Genomic DNA, 18,378 nt, shown 5'->3' with positions numbered 1-18,378 from the left:
TAGGAAGGAATTGCGATAGTGAGACCACCTCTTCTATCTATCTGCATTACATGGAAAAAGGATATATTTAGTACTCATGGCTGGTTAGCTCAGTTGGTTAGAGTGTGGTGCTAATAACGCCAAGGTCGCGGGTTCAATCCCCGTATGGGCCAGGTTGCATTTTTTCTCTCAACTAAACTCTTTTTTTCTTATTTAATCAAGCTCTTATAAATCCATACACTCTGTTGCTCCAGTATACGTTCACTTTCCATTAGTCCTTCTTTTGCCACTGCTGACCAAAGCTCAAGCCGGCAGTGCCTGTAGAACAACACAAGTGCAAGGGATTGTCTCTCCAAGATGGAGACACTGCCTCAGACTATGTCTCGTGAGAGGTGGAGGGAGACCAAGAGCTGATTATTAGATGCGTGGGGATAAGAGGAACATAACTCAGGTGAACAGATTCTGGATAGTGATGCTATAGCTAGGATCAGCAACGTTACAGGGGAAAGGATAGGAAAATAATTAGGTGACAGAAGTATAGAAGTGGCTACAAGGGGGTGTGTCTCTTAAGAGGGCCGAAAGATACACTGAAGGCGAAGGTGAAGTAAAAGAAGAAAGAAAGATCAAAGGAAGTCGACAGTGATTGAGAGAAAACTCACAAAGGCAAATTGAGCAAAAGACAAAGCCTGGGGAGTTAGACTACTTCAATGCAAATTTACGCCGCAGATGAGCATGACAACTGACCCTTGTACAGTGGTGCTGAAACAATTTTCAGTGTGGGGGTGCTGCCATCACAAAGAACAAGTCCTGCGGAATGAGCCACGCACATTCAGAAAGAATGGTGATGCGTTGGTTACTTATTGGTAATCTTCATTAGCCTTAGTCCATTGCGTCCTTGTGACAGTCATTACAAAGTAAGGTGATGTCACCTTCCAACAGGAAGAAAGAACAGGAGGATCCTTAAATGCTAGCCCCATGCACCCAACCTGGGTGCCAAGCCCTTGCCAAAGGACTGATAGGAAGGTGGGCAGGATGTAATGTTTGTGACAAAGACAAGATGGACTAAGGGTAATGCAGAGTTCAAAACATTGGTACTCAAATGCAAAACAGAAAAATTATTAAGCCATAATGCTTGACAAATGTATGCTCTGAGGACCAAGTAGCCACCCTAGGAATTTCCTAGATTGTTACTCACTGGAATTCAATCCAGGAGGTGGCCATTCCTCTCGTAGACCATCCCTGAACTGGAAGATATTCTAAAAAGCCTTGCAAAGCCAGAAAAATTGACAACTTAATCCACCTACTTAGAGTCATAAAAGTCACCTTCTTGTCTTTTCCAGGCTGTCCAAAAGTCACAAACAAGGAGTCGGTTTTACTGAACTGCAGAGGCCTGGTGACATAAATGAAAAGAGCTCTTTAAACATCAAGTGTATTCAGCAAATGTTCCTCCGGAGAGGAAGGAGAGGGAATGAAAGAAGGAAGAATTATTTCCTAAGATCTATCAAAAATAGACTTAACCTTTGCAGCAAAGGTAAGGCTAGGCCTTAAAGTTACCCCATCTTCCAAAGTATCAACTGAAGAGAGGACAGCATTTTAAGGCTCCCAGCTCCCCAATTGTTCTCAGGAAGGTGATAGGAAATAGGAAAATAACTTTATAGGAAACAATCTTTATGTATACAGTGTCCAGATCCTCAAAGAGATAAAATTGCAAAGCCTATAAAAGAGTAGGAAGATTCTGAGTTGGAGAAAAGGGATTTTTCAACTGGTCTTACAATTGACAAAAGATCAGAACAGTCTAGACACCAAAGATTGTAACATCGACGAAGGTACAGAAAAGTCCCTAAAAACCTTTATCGCAAAGCAATGAGCTTTCAGAGTGGAAAGAGATTCGACTGAAACCCATTCAGAAGAAAATGCAAAATAGCAGACAAACTACAGGTAGGTGCCAAAAAATCATGAGCAGAACATCACGTCTCAAAAGACTTCCAGTTCTTTGAGTAAGACTTCTAAGTAGAAGGCCTGCTGGAGTGCTGAATTAATTCCACTAAGGAAGAGGAAAGACCCTTTGCTAGCAGTCCAGACTTCTCAACCTCCAAAGCGATAGAGTGAGTTGGAGCAAGAAGGTCAGGGACGACGTTCTGAGAGAGACACACGTGAGCAGTACTCAAGGAGGTAGAAGAGCCAGGGGTTCAGAAGAGGAAACCATGACATCTCTGGCCAATAAGGGCCCACAAGAATAAAGTTCCCTCCCCCTGCTGAGACTTGAAGAGATCCATCTGGATCAATAAAAAGTGGGGGAATGTATAAAGGAGACTTCTCAGCCACTTTATCACCAATACGTCCACTACCTAGGCTCCTTGTTCCGGAAGCCTGGATCAGAATCGACAAAGATGAGCATTGTCCTTGGTTGAAAAGAGATCCAGAAAGGGTTTCACAAACTCTCGGCATATCTCTCAAAACAACGACCTAGATAACGTCAACTCCAGCAAAATTGGAAAACCTCCAGCTGTCTGCCATCACATTGTCGGTGCCCTTGATGTGTACTGCCGACGTGTGCAACAGGTTGATCTCTGCCCAATAACCCAATTGTTCTGCTATTGCATTGAGGGATTTTGAATGCATACTTCACTGTTGGTTAATGTAAAAGACAGCTACCTTATTCTCTGTCTTTACTAGCACATTTTTTTGAGACAGATGATGATGGGAAAACTTCAAAGCCCTGAAGATTACCATCAACTCCATCTATTTCCATGACCTCCGACTCTCTAGGAAAGACCACTTGAATCGACAGGATCAGTCCAACACAGTAGCTCTCCAGCCAGGTTTGCTGCCATCTGTTGCGAGGATTCAGGAGCATCCAGGTATATTAGTGTCCACTTAGACCAGTGGTCTTCAAACTCTTTAATGCCGCATCCACCCAATGGGGAAAAAAAGCATTGGTGCCTCCCCTCTGAATTGTCCACAATTCTTCTATTAAATTGACACTGTTTAAATATGTCTAGACCTATTTAAACATTGCAGTTAAGTTCTGTTACTGTTTTAAAAATGCAATCAAAAACATGACCCGAAATATACTATTCTGGTCAGGCCTGCCCTACTAACCAATTGCAGCGTCATGCTCTGCTGAGTAAACTGATCTCACGACAGTGAGGAATGCACAGGCCGGGTGGTGCCCGGCGCACAAAAGCGCGCCTTCTTGTGTTGTACGTCTCTTCGCGCAAATGCAAACTCAGATTACCTGCACTGTGGTCGGCAGGAGAGACATTGGAAGGCGCAGTAGGGAAGGCTTGAGCAACGAACCGTTGGCTATGTTTTGTTGTTACTTTGTTGACATGAGCTCAAGTAATTTGAAGCAGAAGGAACGACCAGACCTAAAAAAAACTCTCTTACCTCCAACGCCGAATAACCACTATAATTATAATATCTCAAAAGCAGCTGGCCTTGTAAACTTAATGAGCAAGCAAGCCGATGCATTTTGGGTTTTGTTGTAAAAGAATAAAAATACTATCCATCCTTTCCTTTTTTTCCGGCAACAAGCGATGTTACAAAGATATCACAGCACACAGTGAGATTGAGTGAAAGACGAGGCACTGAGGCTGGCGTGCAGCACTCCACAGCTCTTGTTATTGAAATGCAGACAGGGGGCGGAAGGAGAAAAGTATGAAGGAATTGCGATAGTGAGACCAACTCTTCTATCTATCTGCATTACATGGAAAAAGGATATATTTAGTACTCATGGCCGGTTAGCTCAGTTGGTTAGAGAGTGGTGCTAATAACACCAAGGTCGCGGGTTCAATCCCCGTATGGGCCAGGTTGCATTTTTTCTCTCAACTAAACTCTTTTTTTCTCATTTAATCAAGCTCTTATAAATCCATACACTCTGTTGCTCCAGTATACGTTCACTTTCCATTAGTCCTTCTTTTGCCACTGCTGACCAAAGCTCAAGCCGGCAGTGCCAGTAGAACAACACAAGTGCAAGGGATTGTCTCTCCAAGATGGAGACACTGCCTCAGACTATGTCTCGTGAGAGGTGGAGGGAGACCAAGAGCTGATTATTAGATGCGTGGGGATAAGAGGAACATAACTCAGGTGAACAGATTCTGGATAGTGATGCTATAGCTAGGATCAGCAACGTTACAGGGGAAAGGATAGGAAAATAATTAGGTGACAGAAGTATAGAAGTGGCTACAAGGGGGTGTGTCTCTTAAGAGGGCCGAAAGATACACTGAAGGCGAAGGTGAAGTAAAAGAAGAAAGAAAGATCAAAGGAAGTCGACAGTGATTGAGAGAAAACTCACAAAGGCAAATTGAGCAAAAGACAAAGCCTGGGGAGTTAGACTACTTCAATGCAAATTTACGCCGCAGATGAGCATGACAACTGACCCTTGTACAGTGGTGCTGAAACAATTTTCAGTGTGGGGGTGCTGCCATCAAAGGGCTTCTGAAAATCCAGGAATCATACAAAGAACTAGTCCTGCGGAATGAGCCACGCACATTCAGAAAGAGTGGTGATGCGTTGGTTACTTATTGGTAATCTTCATTAGCCTTAGTCCATTGCGTCCTTGAGACAGTCATTACAAAGTAAGGTGATGTCACCTTCCAACAGGAAGAAAGAACAGGAGGATCCTTAAATGCTAGCCCCATGCACCCAACCTGGGTGCCAAGCCCTTGCCAAAGGACTGATGGGAAGGTGGGCAGGATGTAATGTTTGTGACAAAGACAAGATGGACTAAGGGTAATGCAGAGTTCAAAACATTGGTACTCAAATGCAAAACCGAAAAATTATTAAGCCATAATGCTTGACAAATGTATGCTCTGAGGACCAAGTAGGCACCCTAGGAATTTCCTAGATTGTTACTCACTGGAATTCAACCCAGGAGGTGGCCATTCCTCTCGTAGACCATCCCTGAACTGGAAGATATTCTAAAAAGCCTTGCAAAGCCAGAAAAATTGACAACTTAATCCACCTACTCAGAGTCATAAAAGTCACCTTCTTGTCTTTTCCAGGCTGTCCAAAAGTCACAAACAAGGAGTCGGTTTTCCTGAATTGCAGAGGCCTGGTGACATGAATGAAAAGAGCTCTTTAAACATCAAGTGTATTCAGCAAATGTTCCTCCGGAGAGGAAGGAGAGGGAATGAAAGAAGAAAGAATTATTTCCTAAGATCTATCAAAAATAGACTTAACCTTTGCAGCAAAGGTAAGGCTAGGCCTTAAAGTTACCCCATCTTCCAAAGTATCAAATGAAGAGAGGACAGCATTTTAAGGCTCCCAGCACCCCAATTGTTCTCAGCAAGGTGATAGGAAATAGGAAAATAACTTTATAGGAAACAATCTTTATGTCTACACTATCCAGATCCTCAAAGAGATAAAATTGCAAAGCCTATAAAAGAGTAGGAAGATTCTGAGTTGGAGAAAAGGGATTTTTCAACTGGTCTTACAATTGATAAAAGATCAGAACAGTCTAGACACCAAAGATTGTAACATCGACGAAGGTACAGAAAAGTCCCTAAAAACCTTTATCGCAAAGCAATGAGCTTTCAGAGTGGAAAGAGATTCAAGTGAAACCCATTCAGAAGAAAATGCAAAATAGCAGACAAACTACAGGTAGGTGCCAAAAGATCATGAGCAGAACATCACGTCTCAAAAGACTTCCAGTTCCTTGAGTAAGACTTCGAAGTAGAAGGCCTGCTGGAGTGCTGAATTAACTCCACTAAGGAAGAGGAAAGACCCTTTGCTAGCAGTCCAGACTTCTCAACCTCCAAAGCGATAGAGTGAGTTGGAGCAAGAAGGTCAGGGACGACGTTCTGAGAGAGACACACTTGAGCAGTACTCAAGGAGGTAGAAGAGCCAGGGGTTCAGAAGAGGAAACCATGACATCTTTGGCCAATAAGGGCCCACAAGAATAAAGTTCCCTCCCCCCTGCTGAGACTTGAAGAGAACCATCTGGATCAATAAAAAGTGGGGGAATGTATAAAGGAGACTTCTCAGCCACTTTATCACCAATACGTCCACTACCTAGGCTCCTTGTTCCGGAAGCCTGGATCAGAATCGACAAAGATGAGCATTGTCCTTGTTTGAAAAGAGATCCAGAAAGGGTTTCACAAACTCTCGGCATATCTCTCAAAACAACGACCTGGATAACGTCAACTCCAGCAAATTTGGAAACCTCCAGCTGTCTGCCATCACATTGTCGGTGCCCTTGATGTGTACTGCCGACGTGTGCAGCAGGTTGATCTCTGCCCAATAACCCAATTGTTCTGCTATTGCATTGAGGGATTTTGAATGCATGCTTCACTGTTGGTTAATGTAAAAGACAGCTACCTTATTCTCTGTCTTTACTAGCACATTTTTTTGAGACAGATGATGATGGGAAAACTTCAAAGCCCTGACGATTTCCATCAACTCCATCTATTTCCATGACCTCCGACTCTCTAGGAAAGAGCACTTGAATCGACAGGATCTGTCCAACACAGTAGCTCTCCAGCCAGGTTTGCTGGCATCTGTTGCGAGGATTCAGGAGCATCCAGGTATATTAGTGTCCACTTAGACCAGTGGTCTTCAAACTCTTTAATGCCGCATCCACCCAATGGGAAAAAAAACATTGGTGCCTCCCCTCTGAATTGTCCACAATTCTTCTATTAAATTGACACTGTTTAAATATGTCTAGACCTATTTAAACATTGCAGTTAAGTTCTGTTACTGTTTTAAAAATGCAATCAAATACATGACCCCAAATATACTATTCTGGTCAGGCCTGCCCTACTAACCAATTGCAGCATCATGCTCTGCTGAGTAAAGTGATCTCACGACAGTGAGGAATGCACAGGCCGGGTGGTGCCCGGCGCACAAAAGCGCGCCTTCTTGTGTTGTACGTCTCTTCGCGCAAATGCAAAATCAGATTTCCTGCACTGTGGTCGGCAGGAGAGACATGGGAAGGCACAGTAGGGAAGGCTTGAGCAACGAACCGTTGGCTATGTTTTGTTGTTACTTTGTTGACATGAGCTCAAGTAATTTGAAGCAGAAGGAACGACCAGACCTAAAAAAAACTCTGTTACCTCCAACGCCGAATAACCACTATAATTATAATATCTCAAAAGCAGCTGGCCTTGTAAACTTAATGAGCAAGCAAGCCGATGCATTTTGGGTTTTGTTGTAAAAGAATAAAAATACTATCCATCCTTTCCTTTTTTTCCGGCAACAAGCGATGTTACAAAGATATCACAGCACACAGTGAGATTGAGTGAAAGACGAGGCACTGAGGCTGGCGTGCAGCACTCCACAGCTCTTGTTATTGAAATGCAGACAGGGGGCGGAAGGAGAAAAGTAGGAAGGAATTGCGATAGTGAGATCAACTCTTCTATCTATCTGCATTACATGGAAAAAGGATATATTTAGTACTCATGGCCGGTTAGCTCAGTTGGTTAGAGCGTGGTGCTAATAACGCCAAGGTCGCGGGTTCAATCCCCGTATGGGCCAGGTTGCATTTTTTCTCTCAACTAAACTCTTTTTTTCTCATTTAATCAAGCTCTTATAAATCCATACACTCTGTTGCTCCAGTATACGTTCACTTTCCATTAGTCCTTCTTTTGCCACTGCTGACCAAAGCTCAAGCCGGCAGTGCCAGTAGAACAACACAAGTGCAAGGGATTGTCTCTCCAAGATGGAGACACTGCCTCAGACTATGTCTCGTGAGAGGTGGAGGGAGACCAAGAGCTGATTATTAGATGCGTGGGGATAAGAGGAACATAACTCAGGTGAACAGATTCTGGATAGTGATGCTATAGCTAGGATCAGCAACGTTACAGGGGAAAGGATAGGAAAATAATTAGGTGACAGAAGTATAGAAGTGGCTACAAGGGGGTGTGTCTCTTAAGAGGGCCGAAAGATACACTGAAGGCGAAGGTGAAGTAAAAGAAGAAAGAAAGATCAAAGGAAGTCGACAGTGATTGAGAGAAAACTCACAAAGGCAAATTGAGCAAAAGACAAAGCCTGGGGAGTTAGACTACTTCAATGCAAATTTACGCCGCAGATGAGCATGACAACTGACCCTTGTACAGTGGTGCTGAAACAATTTTCAGTGTGGGGGTGCTGCCATCAAAGGGCTTCTGAAAATCCAGGAATCATACAAAGAACAAGTCCTGCGGAATGAGCCACGCACATTCAGAAAGAATGGTGATGCGTTGGTTACTTATTGGTAATCTTCATTAGCCTTAGTCCATTGCGTCCTTGTGACAGTCATTACAAAGTAAGGTGATGTCACCTTCCAACAGGAAGAAAGAACAGGAGGATCCTTAAATGCTAGCCCCATGCACCCAACCTGGGTGCCAAGCCCTTGCCAAAGGACTGATAGGAAGGTGGGCAGGATGTAATGTTTGTGACAAAGACAAGATGGACTAAGGGTAATGCAGAGTTCAAAACATTGGTACTCAAATGCAAAACAGAAAAATTATTAAGCCATAATGCTTGACAAATGTATGCTCTGAGGACCAAGTAGCCACCCTAGGAATTTCCTAGATTGTTACTCACTGGAATTCAACCCAGGAGGTGGCCATTCCTCTCGTAGACCATCCCTGAACTGGAAGATATTCTAAAAAGCCTTGCAAAGCCAGAAAAATTGACAACTTAATCCACCTACTTAGAGTCATAAAAGTCACCTTCTTGTCTTTTCCAGGCTGTCCAAAAGTCACAAACAAGGAGTCGGTTTTCCTGAACTGCAGAGGCCTGGTGACATAAATGAAAAGAGCTCTTTAAACATCAAGTGTATTCAGCAAATGTTCCTCCGGAGAGGAAGGAGAGGGAATGAAAGAAGGAAGAATTATTTCCTAAGATCTATCAAAAATAGACTTAACCTTTGCAGCAAAGGTAAGGCTAGGCCTTAAAGTTACCCCATCTTCCAAAGTATCAACTGAAGAGAGGACAGCATTTTAAGGCTCCCAGCTCCCCAATTGTTCTCAGGAAGGTGATAGGAAATAGGAAAATAACTTTATAGGAAACAATCTTTATGTATGCAGTGTCCAGATCCTCAAAGAGATAAAATTGCAAAGCCTATAAAAGAGTAGGAAGATTCTGAGTTGGAGAAAAGGGATTTTTCAACTGTTCTTACAATTGACAAAAGATCAGAACAGTCTAGACACCAAAGATTGTAACATCGACGAAGGTACAGAAAAGTCCCTAAAAACCTTTATCGCAAAGCAATGAGCTTTCAGAGTGGAAAGAGATTCGACTGAAACCCATTCAGAAGAAAATGCAAAATAGCAGACAAACTACAGGTAGGTGCCAAAAAATCATGAGCAGAACATCACGTCTCAAAAGACTTCCAGTTCTTTGAGTAAGACTTCTAAGTAGAAGGCCTGCTGGAGTGCTGAATTAATTCCACTAAGGAAGAGGAAAGACCCTTTGCTAGCAGTCCAGACTTCTCAACCTCCAAAGCGATAGAGTGAGTTGGAGCAAGAAGGTCAGGGACGACGTTCTGAGAGAGACACACGTGAGCAGTACTCAAGGAGGTAGAAGAGCCAGGGGTTCAGAAGAGGAAACCATGACATCTCTGGCCAATAAGGGCCCACAAGAATAAAGTTCCCTACCCCTGCTGAGACTTGAAGAGATCCATCTGGATCAATAAAAAGTGGGGGAATGTATAAAGGAGACTTCTCAGCCACTTTATCACCAATACGTCCACTACCTAGGCTCCTTGTTCCGGAAGCCTGGATCAGAATCGACAAAGATGAGCATTGTCCTTGGTTGAAAAGAGATCCAGAAAGGGTTTCACAAACTCTCGGCATATCTCTCAAAACAACGACCTAGATAACGTCAACTCCAGCAAAATTGGAAAACCTCCAGCTGTCTGCCATCACATTGTCGGTGCCCTTGATGTGTACTGCCGACGTGTGCAACAGGTTGATCTCTGCCCAATAACCCAATTGTTCTGCTATTGCATTGAGGGATTTTGAATGCATACTTCACTGTTGGTTAATGTAAAAGACAGCTACCTTATTCTCTGTCTTTACTAGCACATTTTTTTGAGACAGATGATGATGGGAAAACTTCAAAGCCCTGAAGATTACCATCAACTCCATCTATTTCCATGACCTCCGACTCTCTAGGAAAGACCACTTGAATCGACAGGATCAGTCCAACACAGTAGCTCTCCAGCCAGGTTTGCTGCCATCTGTTGCGAGGATTCAGGAGCATCCAGGTATATTAGTGTCCACTTAGACCAGTGGTCTTCAAACTCTTTAATGCCGCATCCACCCAATGGGGAAAAAAAGCATTGGTGCCTCCCCTCTGAATTGTCCACAATTCTTCTATTAAATTGACACTGTTTAAATATGTCTAGACCTATTTAAACATTGCAGTTAAGTTCTGTTACTGTTTTAAAAATGCAATCAAAAACATGACCCGAAATATACTATTCTGGTCAGGCCTGCCCTACTAACCAATTGCAGCGTCATGCTCTGCTGAGTAAACTGATCTCACGACAGTGAGGAATGCACAGGCCGGGTGGTGCCCGGCGCACAAAAGCGCGCCTTCTTGTGTTGTACGTCTCTTCTGGCAAATGCAAACTCAGATTTCCTGCACTGTGGTCGGCAGGAGAGACATTGGAAGGCGCAGTAGGGAAGGCTTGAGCAACGAACTGTTGGCTATGTTTTGTTGTTACTTTGTTGACATGAGCTCAAGTAATTTGAAGCAGAAGGAACGACCAGACCTAAAAAAAACTCTCTTACCTACAACGCCGAATAACCACTATAATTATAATATCTCAAAAGCAGCTGGCCTTGTAAACTTAATGAGCAAGCAAGCCGATGCATTTTGGGTTTTGTTGTAAAAGAATAAAAATACTATCCATCCTTTCCTTTTTTTCCGGCAACAAGCGATGTTACAAAGATATCACAGCACACAGTGAGATTGAGTGAAAGACGAGGCACTGAGGCTGGCGTGCAGCACTCCACAGCTCTTGTTATTGAAATGCAGACAGGGGGCGGAAGGAGAAAAGTATGAAGGAATTGCGATAGTGAGACCAACTCTTCTATCTATCTGCATTACATGGAAAAAGGATATATTTAGTACTCATGGCCGGTTAGCTCAGTTGGTTAGAGCGTGGTGCTAATAACGCCAAGGTCGCGGGTTAAATCCCCGTATGGGCCAGGTTGCATTTTTTCTCTCAACTAAACTCTTTTTTTCTCATTTAATCAAGCTCTTATAAATCCATACACTCTGTTGCTCCAGTATACGTTCACTTTCCATTAGTCCTTCTTTTGCCACTGCTGACCAAAGCTCAAGCCGGCAGTGCCAGTAGAACAACACAAGTGCAAGGGATTGTCTCTCCAAGATGGAGACACTGCCTCAGACTATGTCTCGTGAGAGGTGGAGGGAGACCAAGAGCTGATTATTAGATGCGTGGGGATAAGAGGAACATAACTCAGGTGAACAGATTCTGGATAGTGATGCTATAGCTAGGATCAGCAACGTTACAGGGGAAAGGATAGGAAAATAATTAGGTGACAGAAGTATAGAAGTGGCTACAAGGGGGTGTGTCTCTTAAGAGGGCCGAAAGATACACTGAAGGCGAAGGTGAAGTAAAAGAAGAAAGAAAGATCAAAGGAAGTCGACAGTGATTGAGAGAAAACTCACAAAGGCAAATTGAGCAAAAGACAAAGCATGGGGAGTTAGACTACTTCAATGTAAATTTACGCCGCAGATGAGCATGACAACTGACCCTTGTACAGTGGTGCTGAAACAATTTTCAGTGTGGGGGTGCTGCCATCAAAGGGCTTCTGAAAATCCAGGAATCATACAAAGAACTAGTCCTGCGGAATGAGCCACGCACATTCAGAAAGAGTGGTGATGCGTTGGTTACTTATTGGTAATCTTCATTAGCCTTAGTCCATTGCGTCCTTGTGACAGTCATTACAAAGTAAGGTGATGTCACCTTCCAACAGGAAGAAAGAACAGGAGGATCCTTAAATGCTAGCCCCATGCACCCAACCTGGGTGCCAAGCCCTTGCCAAAGGACTGATGGGAAGGTGGGCAGGATGTAATGTTTGTGACAAAGACAAGATGGACTAAGGGTAATGCAGAGTTCAAAACATTGGTACTCAAATGCAAAACCGAAAAATTATTAAGCCATAATGCTTGACAAATGTATGCTCTGAGGACCAAGTAGCCACCCTAGGAATTTCCTAGATTGTTACTCACTGGAATTCAACCCAGGAGGTGGCCATTCCTCTCGTAGACCATCCCTGAACTGGAAGATATTCTAAAAAGCCTTACAAAGCCAGAAAAATTGACAACTTAATCCACCTACTCAGAGTCATAAAAGTCACCTTCTTGTCTTTTCCAGGCTGTCCAAAAGTCACAAACAAGGAGTCGGTTTTCCTGAACTGCAGAGGCCTGGTGACATAAATGAAAAGAGCTCTTTAAACATCAAGTGTATTCAGCAAATGTTCCTCCGGAGAGGAAGGAGAGGGAATGAAAGAAGGAAGAATTATTTCCTAAGATCTATCAAAAATAGACTTAACCTTTGAAGCAAAGGTAAGGCTAGGCCTTAAAGTTACCCCATCTTCCAAAGTATCAAATGAAGAGAGGACAGCATTTTAAGGCTCCCAGCTCCCCAATTGTTCTCAGCAAGGTGATAGGAAATAGGAAAATAACTTTATAGGAAACAATCTTTATGTCTACAGTGTCCAGATCCTCAAAGAGATAAAATTGCAAAGCCTATAAAAGAGTAGGAAGATTCTGAGTTGTAGAAAAGGGATTTTTCAACTGGTCTTACAATTGACAAAAGATCAGAACAGTCTAGACACCAAAGATTGTAACATCGACGAAGGTTCAGAAAAGTCCCTAAAAACCTTTATCGCAAAGCAATGAGCTTTCAGAGTGGAAAGAGATTCAACTGAAACCCATTCAGAAGAAAATGCAAAATAGCAGACAAACTACAGGTAGGTGCCAAAAAATCATGAGCAGAACATCACGTCTCAAAAGACTTCCAGTTCTTTGAGTAAGACTTCGAAGTAGAAGGCCTGCTGGAGTGCTGAATTAACTCCACTAAGGAAGAGGAAAGACCCTTTGCTAGCAGTCCAGACTTCTCAACCTCCAAAGCGATAGAGTGAGTTGGAGCAAGAAGGTCAGGGACGACGTTCTGAGAGAGACACACTTGAGCAGTACTCAAGGAGGTAGAAGAGCCAGGGGTTCAGAAGAGGAAACCATGAAATCTCTGGCCAATAAGGGCCCACAAGAATAAAGTTCCCTCCCCCCTGCTGAGACTTGAAGAGAACCATCTGGATCAATAAAAAGTGGGGGAATGTATAAAGGAGACTTCTCAGCCACTTTATCACCAATACGTCCACTACCTAGGCTCCTTGTTCCGGAAGCCTGGATCAGAATCGACAAAGATGAGCATTGTCCTTGTTTGAAAAGAGATCCAGAAAGGGTTTCACAATCTCTCGGCATATCTCTCAAAACAACGACCTGGATAACGTCAACTCCAGCAAATTTGGAAACCTCCAGCTGTCTGCCATCACATTGTCGGTGCCCTTGATGTGTACTGCCGACGTGTGCAACAGGTTGATCTCTGCCCAATAACCCAATTGTTCTGCTATTGCATTGAGGGATTTTGAATGCATGCTTCACTGTTGGTTAATGTAAAAGACAGCTACCTTATTCTCTGTCTTTACTAGCACATTTTTTTGAGACAGATGATGATGGGAAAACTTCAAAGCCCTGACGATTACCATCAACTCCATCTATTTCCATGACCTCCGACTCTCTAGGAAAGACCACTTGAATCGACAGGATCTGTCCAACACAGTAGCTCTCCAGCCAGGTTTGCTGGCATCTGTTGCGAGGATTCAGGAGCATCCAGGTATATTAGTGTCCACTTAGACCAGTGGTCTTCAAACTCTTTAATGCCGCATCCACCCAATGGGAAAAAAAACATTGGTGCCTCCCCTCTGAATTGTCCACAATTCTTCTATTAAATTGACACTGTTTAAATATGTCTAGACCTATTTAAACATTGCAGTTAAGTTCTGTTACTGTTTTAAAAATGCAATCAAATACATGACCCCAAATATACTATTCTGGTCAGGCCTGCCCTACTAACCAATTGCAGCGTCATGCTCTGCTGAGTAAAGTGATCTCACGACAGTGAGGAATGCACAGGCCGGGTGGTGCCCGGCGCACAAAAGCGCGCCTTCTTGTGTTGTACGTCTCTTCGCGCAAATGCAAAATCAGATTTCCTGCACTGTGGTCGGCAGGAGAGACATGGGAAGGCGCAGTAGGGAAGGCTTGAGCAACGAACCGTTGGCTATGTTTTGTTGTTACTTTGTTGACATGAGCTCAAGTAATTTGAAGCAGAAGGAACGACCAGACCTAAAAAAAACTCTCTTACCTCCAACGCCGAATAACCACTATAATTATAATATCTCAAAAGCAGCTGGCCTTGTAAACTTAATGAGCAAGCAAGCCGATGCATTTTGGGTTTTGTTGTAAAAGAATAAAAATACTATCCATCCTTTCCTTTTTTTCCGGCAACAAGCGATGTTACAAAGATATCACAGCACACATTGAGATTGAGTGAAAGAAGAGGCACTGAGGCTGGCGTGCAGCACTCCACAGCTCTTGTTATTGAAATGCAGACAGGGGGCGGAAGGAGAAAAGTAGGAAGGAATTGCGATAGTGAGACCAACTCTTCTATCTATCTGCATTACATGGAAAAAGGATATATTTAGTACTCATGGCCGGTTAGCTCAGTTGGTTAGAGCATGGTGCTAATAACGCCAAGGTCGCGGGTTCAATCCCCGTATGGGCCAGGTTGCATTTTTTCTCTCAACTAAACTCTTTTTTTCTCATTTAATCAAGCTCTTATAAATCCATACACTCTGTTGCTCCAGTATACGTTCACTTTCCATTAGTCCTTCTTTTGCCACTGCTGACCAAAGCTCAAGCCGGCAGCGCCAGTAGAACAACACAAGTGCAAGGGATTGTCTCTCCAAGATGGAGACACTGCCTCAGACTATGTCTCGTGAGAGGTGGAGGGAGGCCAAGAGCTGATTATTAGATGCGTGGGGATAAGAGGAACATAACTCAGGTGAACAGATTCTGGATAGTGATGCTATAGCTAGGAACAGCAACGTTACAGGGGAAAGGATAGGAAAATAATTAGGTGACAGAAGTATAGAAGTGGCTACAAGGGGGTGTGTCTCTTAAGAGGGCCGAAAGATACACTGAAGGCGAAGGTGAAGTAAAAGAAGAAAGAAAGATCAAAGGAAGTCGACAGTGATTGAGAGAAAACTCACAAAGGCAAATTGAGCAAAAGACAAGGCCTGGGGAGTTAGACTACTTCAATGCAAATTTACGCCGCAGATGAGCATGACAACTGACCCTTGTACAGTGGTGCTGAAACAATTTTCAGTGTGGGGGTGCTGCCATCAAAGGGCTTCTGAAAATCCAGGAATCATACAAAGAACAAGTCCTGCGGAATGAGCCACGCACATTCAGAAAGAATGGTGATGCGTTGGTTACTTATTGGTAATCTTCATTAGCCTTAGTCCATTGCGTCCTTGTGACAGTCATTACAAAGTAAGGTGATGTCACCTTCCAACAGGAAGAAAGAACAGGAGGATCCTTAAATGCAAGCCCCATGCACCCAACCTGGGTGCCAAGCCCTTGCCAAAGGACTGATAGGAAGGTGGGCAGGATGTAATGTTTGTGACAAAGACAAGATGGACTAAGGGTAATGCAGAGTTCAAAACATTGGTACTCAAATGCAAAACAGAAAAATTATTAAGCCATAATGCTTGACAAATGTATGCTCTGAGGACCAAGTAGCCACCCTAGGAATTTCCTAGATTGTTACTCACTGGAATTCAACCCAGGAGGTGGCCATTCCTCTCGTAGACCATCCCTGAACTGGAAGATATTCTAAAAAGCCTTGCAAAGCCAGAAAAATTGACAACTTAATCCACCTACTTAGAGTCATAAAAGTCACCTTCTTGTCTTTTCCAGGCTGTCCAAAAGTCACAAACAAGGAGTCGGTTTTCCTGAACTGCAGAGGCCTGGTGACATAAATGAAAAGAGCTCTTTAAACATCAAGTGTATTCAGCAAATGTTCCTCCGGAGAGGAAGGAGAGGGAATGAAAGAAGGAAGAATTATTTCCTAAGATCTATCAAAAATAGACTTAACCTTTGCAGCAAAGGTAAGGCTAGGCCTTAAAGTTACCCCATCTTCCAAAGTATCAACTGAAGAGAGGACAGCATTTTAAGGCTCCCAGCTCCCCAATTGTTCTCAGGAAGGTGATAGGAAATAGGAAAATAACTTTATAGGAAACAATCTTTATGTATGCAGTGTCCAGATCCTCAAAGAGATAAAATTGCAAAGCCTATAAAAGAGTAGGAAGATTCTGAGTTGGAGAAAAGGGATTTTTCAACTGGTCTTACAATTGACAAAAGATCAGAACAGTCTAGACACCAAAGATTGTAACATCGACGAAGGTACAGAAAAGTCCCTAAAAACCTTTATCGCAAAGCAATGAGCTTTCAGAGTGGAAAGAGATTCGACTGAAACCCATTCAGAAGAAAATGCAAAATAGCAGACAAACTACAGGTAGGTGCCAAAAAATCATGAGCAGAACATCACGTCTCAAAAGACTTCCAGTTCTTTGAGTAAGACTTCTAAGTAGAAGGCCTGCTGGAGTGCTGAATTAATTCCACTAAGGAAGAGGAAAGACCCTTTGCTAGCAGTCCAGACTTCTCAACCTCCAAAGCGATAGAGTGAGTTGGAGCAAGAAGGTCAGGGACGACGTTCTGAGAGAGACACACGTGAGCAGTACTCAAGGAGGTAGAAGAGCCAGGGGTTCAGAAGAGGAAACCATGACATCTCTGGCCAATAAGGGCCCACAAGAATAAAGTTCCCTCCCCCTGCTGAGACTTGAAGAGATCCATCTGGATCAATAAAAAGTGGGGGAATGTATAAAGGAGACTTCTCAGCCACTTTATCACCAATACGTCCACTACCTAGGCTCCTTGTTCCGGAAGCCTGGATCAGAATCGACAAAGATGAGCATTGTCCTTGGTTGAAAAGAGATCCAGAAAGGGTTTCACAAACTCTCGGCATATCTCTCAAAACAACGACCTAGATAACGTCAACTCCAGCAAAATTGGAAAACCTCCAGCTGTCTGCCATCACATTGTCGGTGCCCTTGATGTGTACTGCCGACGTGTGCAACAGGTTGATCTCTGCCCAATAACCCAATTGTTCTGCTATTGCATTGAGGGATTTTGAATGCATACTTCACTGTTGGTTAATGTAAAAGACAGCTACCTTATTCTCTGTCTTTACTAGCACATTTTTTTGAGACAGATGATGATGGGAAAACTTCAAAGCCCTGAAGATTACCATCAACTCCATCTATTTCCATGACCTCCGACTCTCTAGGAAAGACCACTTGAATCGACAGGATCAGTCCAACACAGTAGCTCTCCAGCCAGGTTTGCTGCCATCTGTTGCGAGGATTCAGGAGCATCCAGGTATATTAGTGTCCACTTAGACCAGTGGTCTTCAAACTCTTTAATGCCGCATCCACCCAATGGGGAAAAAAAGCATTGGTGCCTCCCCTCTGAATTGTCCACAATTCTTCTATTAAATTGACACTGTTTAAATATGTGTAGACCTATTTAAACATTGCAGTTAAGTTCTGTTACTGATTTAAAAATGCAATCAAAAACATGACCCCAAATATACTATTCTGGTCAGGCCTGCCCTACTAACCAATTGCAGCGTCATGCTCTGCTGAGTAAACTGATCTCACGACAGTGAGGAATGCACAGGCCGGGTGGTGCCCGGCGCACAAAAGCGCGCCTTCTTGTGTTGTACGTCTCTTCTGGCAAATGCAAACTCAGATTTCCTGCACTGTGGTCGGCAGGAGAGACATTGGAAGGCGCAGTAGGGAAGGCTTGAGCAACGAACTGTTGGCTATGTTTTGTTGTTACTTTGTTGACATGAGCTCAAGTAATTTGAAGCAGAAGGAACGACCAGACCTAAAAAAAACTCTCTTACCTACAACGCCGAATAACCACTATAATTATAATATCTCAAAAGCAGCTGGCCTTGTAAACTTAATGAGCAAGCAAGCCGATGCATTTTGGGTTTTGTTGTAAAAGAATAAAAATACTATCCATCCTTTCCTTTTTTTCCGGCAACAAGCGATGTTACAAAGATATCACAGCACACAGTGAGATTGAGTGAAAGACGAGGCACTGAGGCTGGCGTGCAGCACTCCACAGCTCTTGTTATTGAAATGCAGACAGGGGGCGGAAGGAGAAAAGTATGAAGGAATTGCGATAGTGAGACCAACTCTTCTATCTATCTGCATTACATGGAAAAAGGATATATTTAGTACTCAT

At 43.3% G+C, this 18,378-nt stretch overlaps 4 non-coding genes across 4 annotated transcripts; all 4 read left to right on the top strand.

Moving 5' to 3' along the window:
* The first annotated feature begins 78 nt into the window (after positions 1-78).
* On the top strand, positions 79-152 carry TRNAI-AAU (transfer RNA isoleucine (anticodon AAU)). Its single transcript has one exon. It is a non-coding gene; the product is annotated as a tRNA-Ile (tRNA).
* Positions 153-7,381: 7,229 nt separating this feature from the next.
* On the top strand, positions 7,382-7,455 carry TRNAI-AAU (transfer RNA isoleucine (anticodon AAU)). The gene has a single exon. It is a non-coding gene; the product is annotated as a tRNA-Ile (tRNA).
* A 3,592-nt stretch (positions 7,456-11,047) lies between these two features.
* Positions 11,048-11,121, top strand: TRNAI-AAU (transfer RNA isoleucine (anticodon AAU)). Its single transcript has one exon. It is a non-coding gene; the product is annotated as a tRNA-Ile (tRNA).
* Positions 11,122-14,712: 3,591 nt separating this feature from the next.
* Positions 14,713-14,786, top strand: TRNAI-AAU (transfer RNA isoleucine (anticodon AAU)). Its single transcript has one exon. It is a non-coding gene; the product is annotated as a tRNA-Ile (tRNA).
* The last annotated feature ends 3,592 nt before the right edge of the window (positions 14,787-18,378 follow it).

Source organism: Pleurodeles waltl, chromosome 12 (assembly GCF_031143425.1).
Source record: "Pleurodeles waltl isolate 20211129_DDA chromosome 12, aPleWal1.hap1.20221129, whole genome shotgun sequence".
NCBI lineage: Eukaryota > Metazoa > Chordata > Amphibia > Caudata > Salamandridae > Pleurodeles > Pleurodeles waltl.
This window is presented reverse-complemented; position numbering and strand designations above follow the sequence as displayed.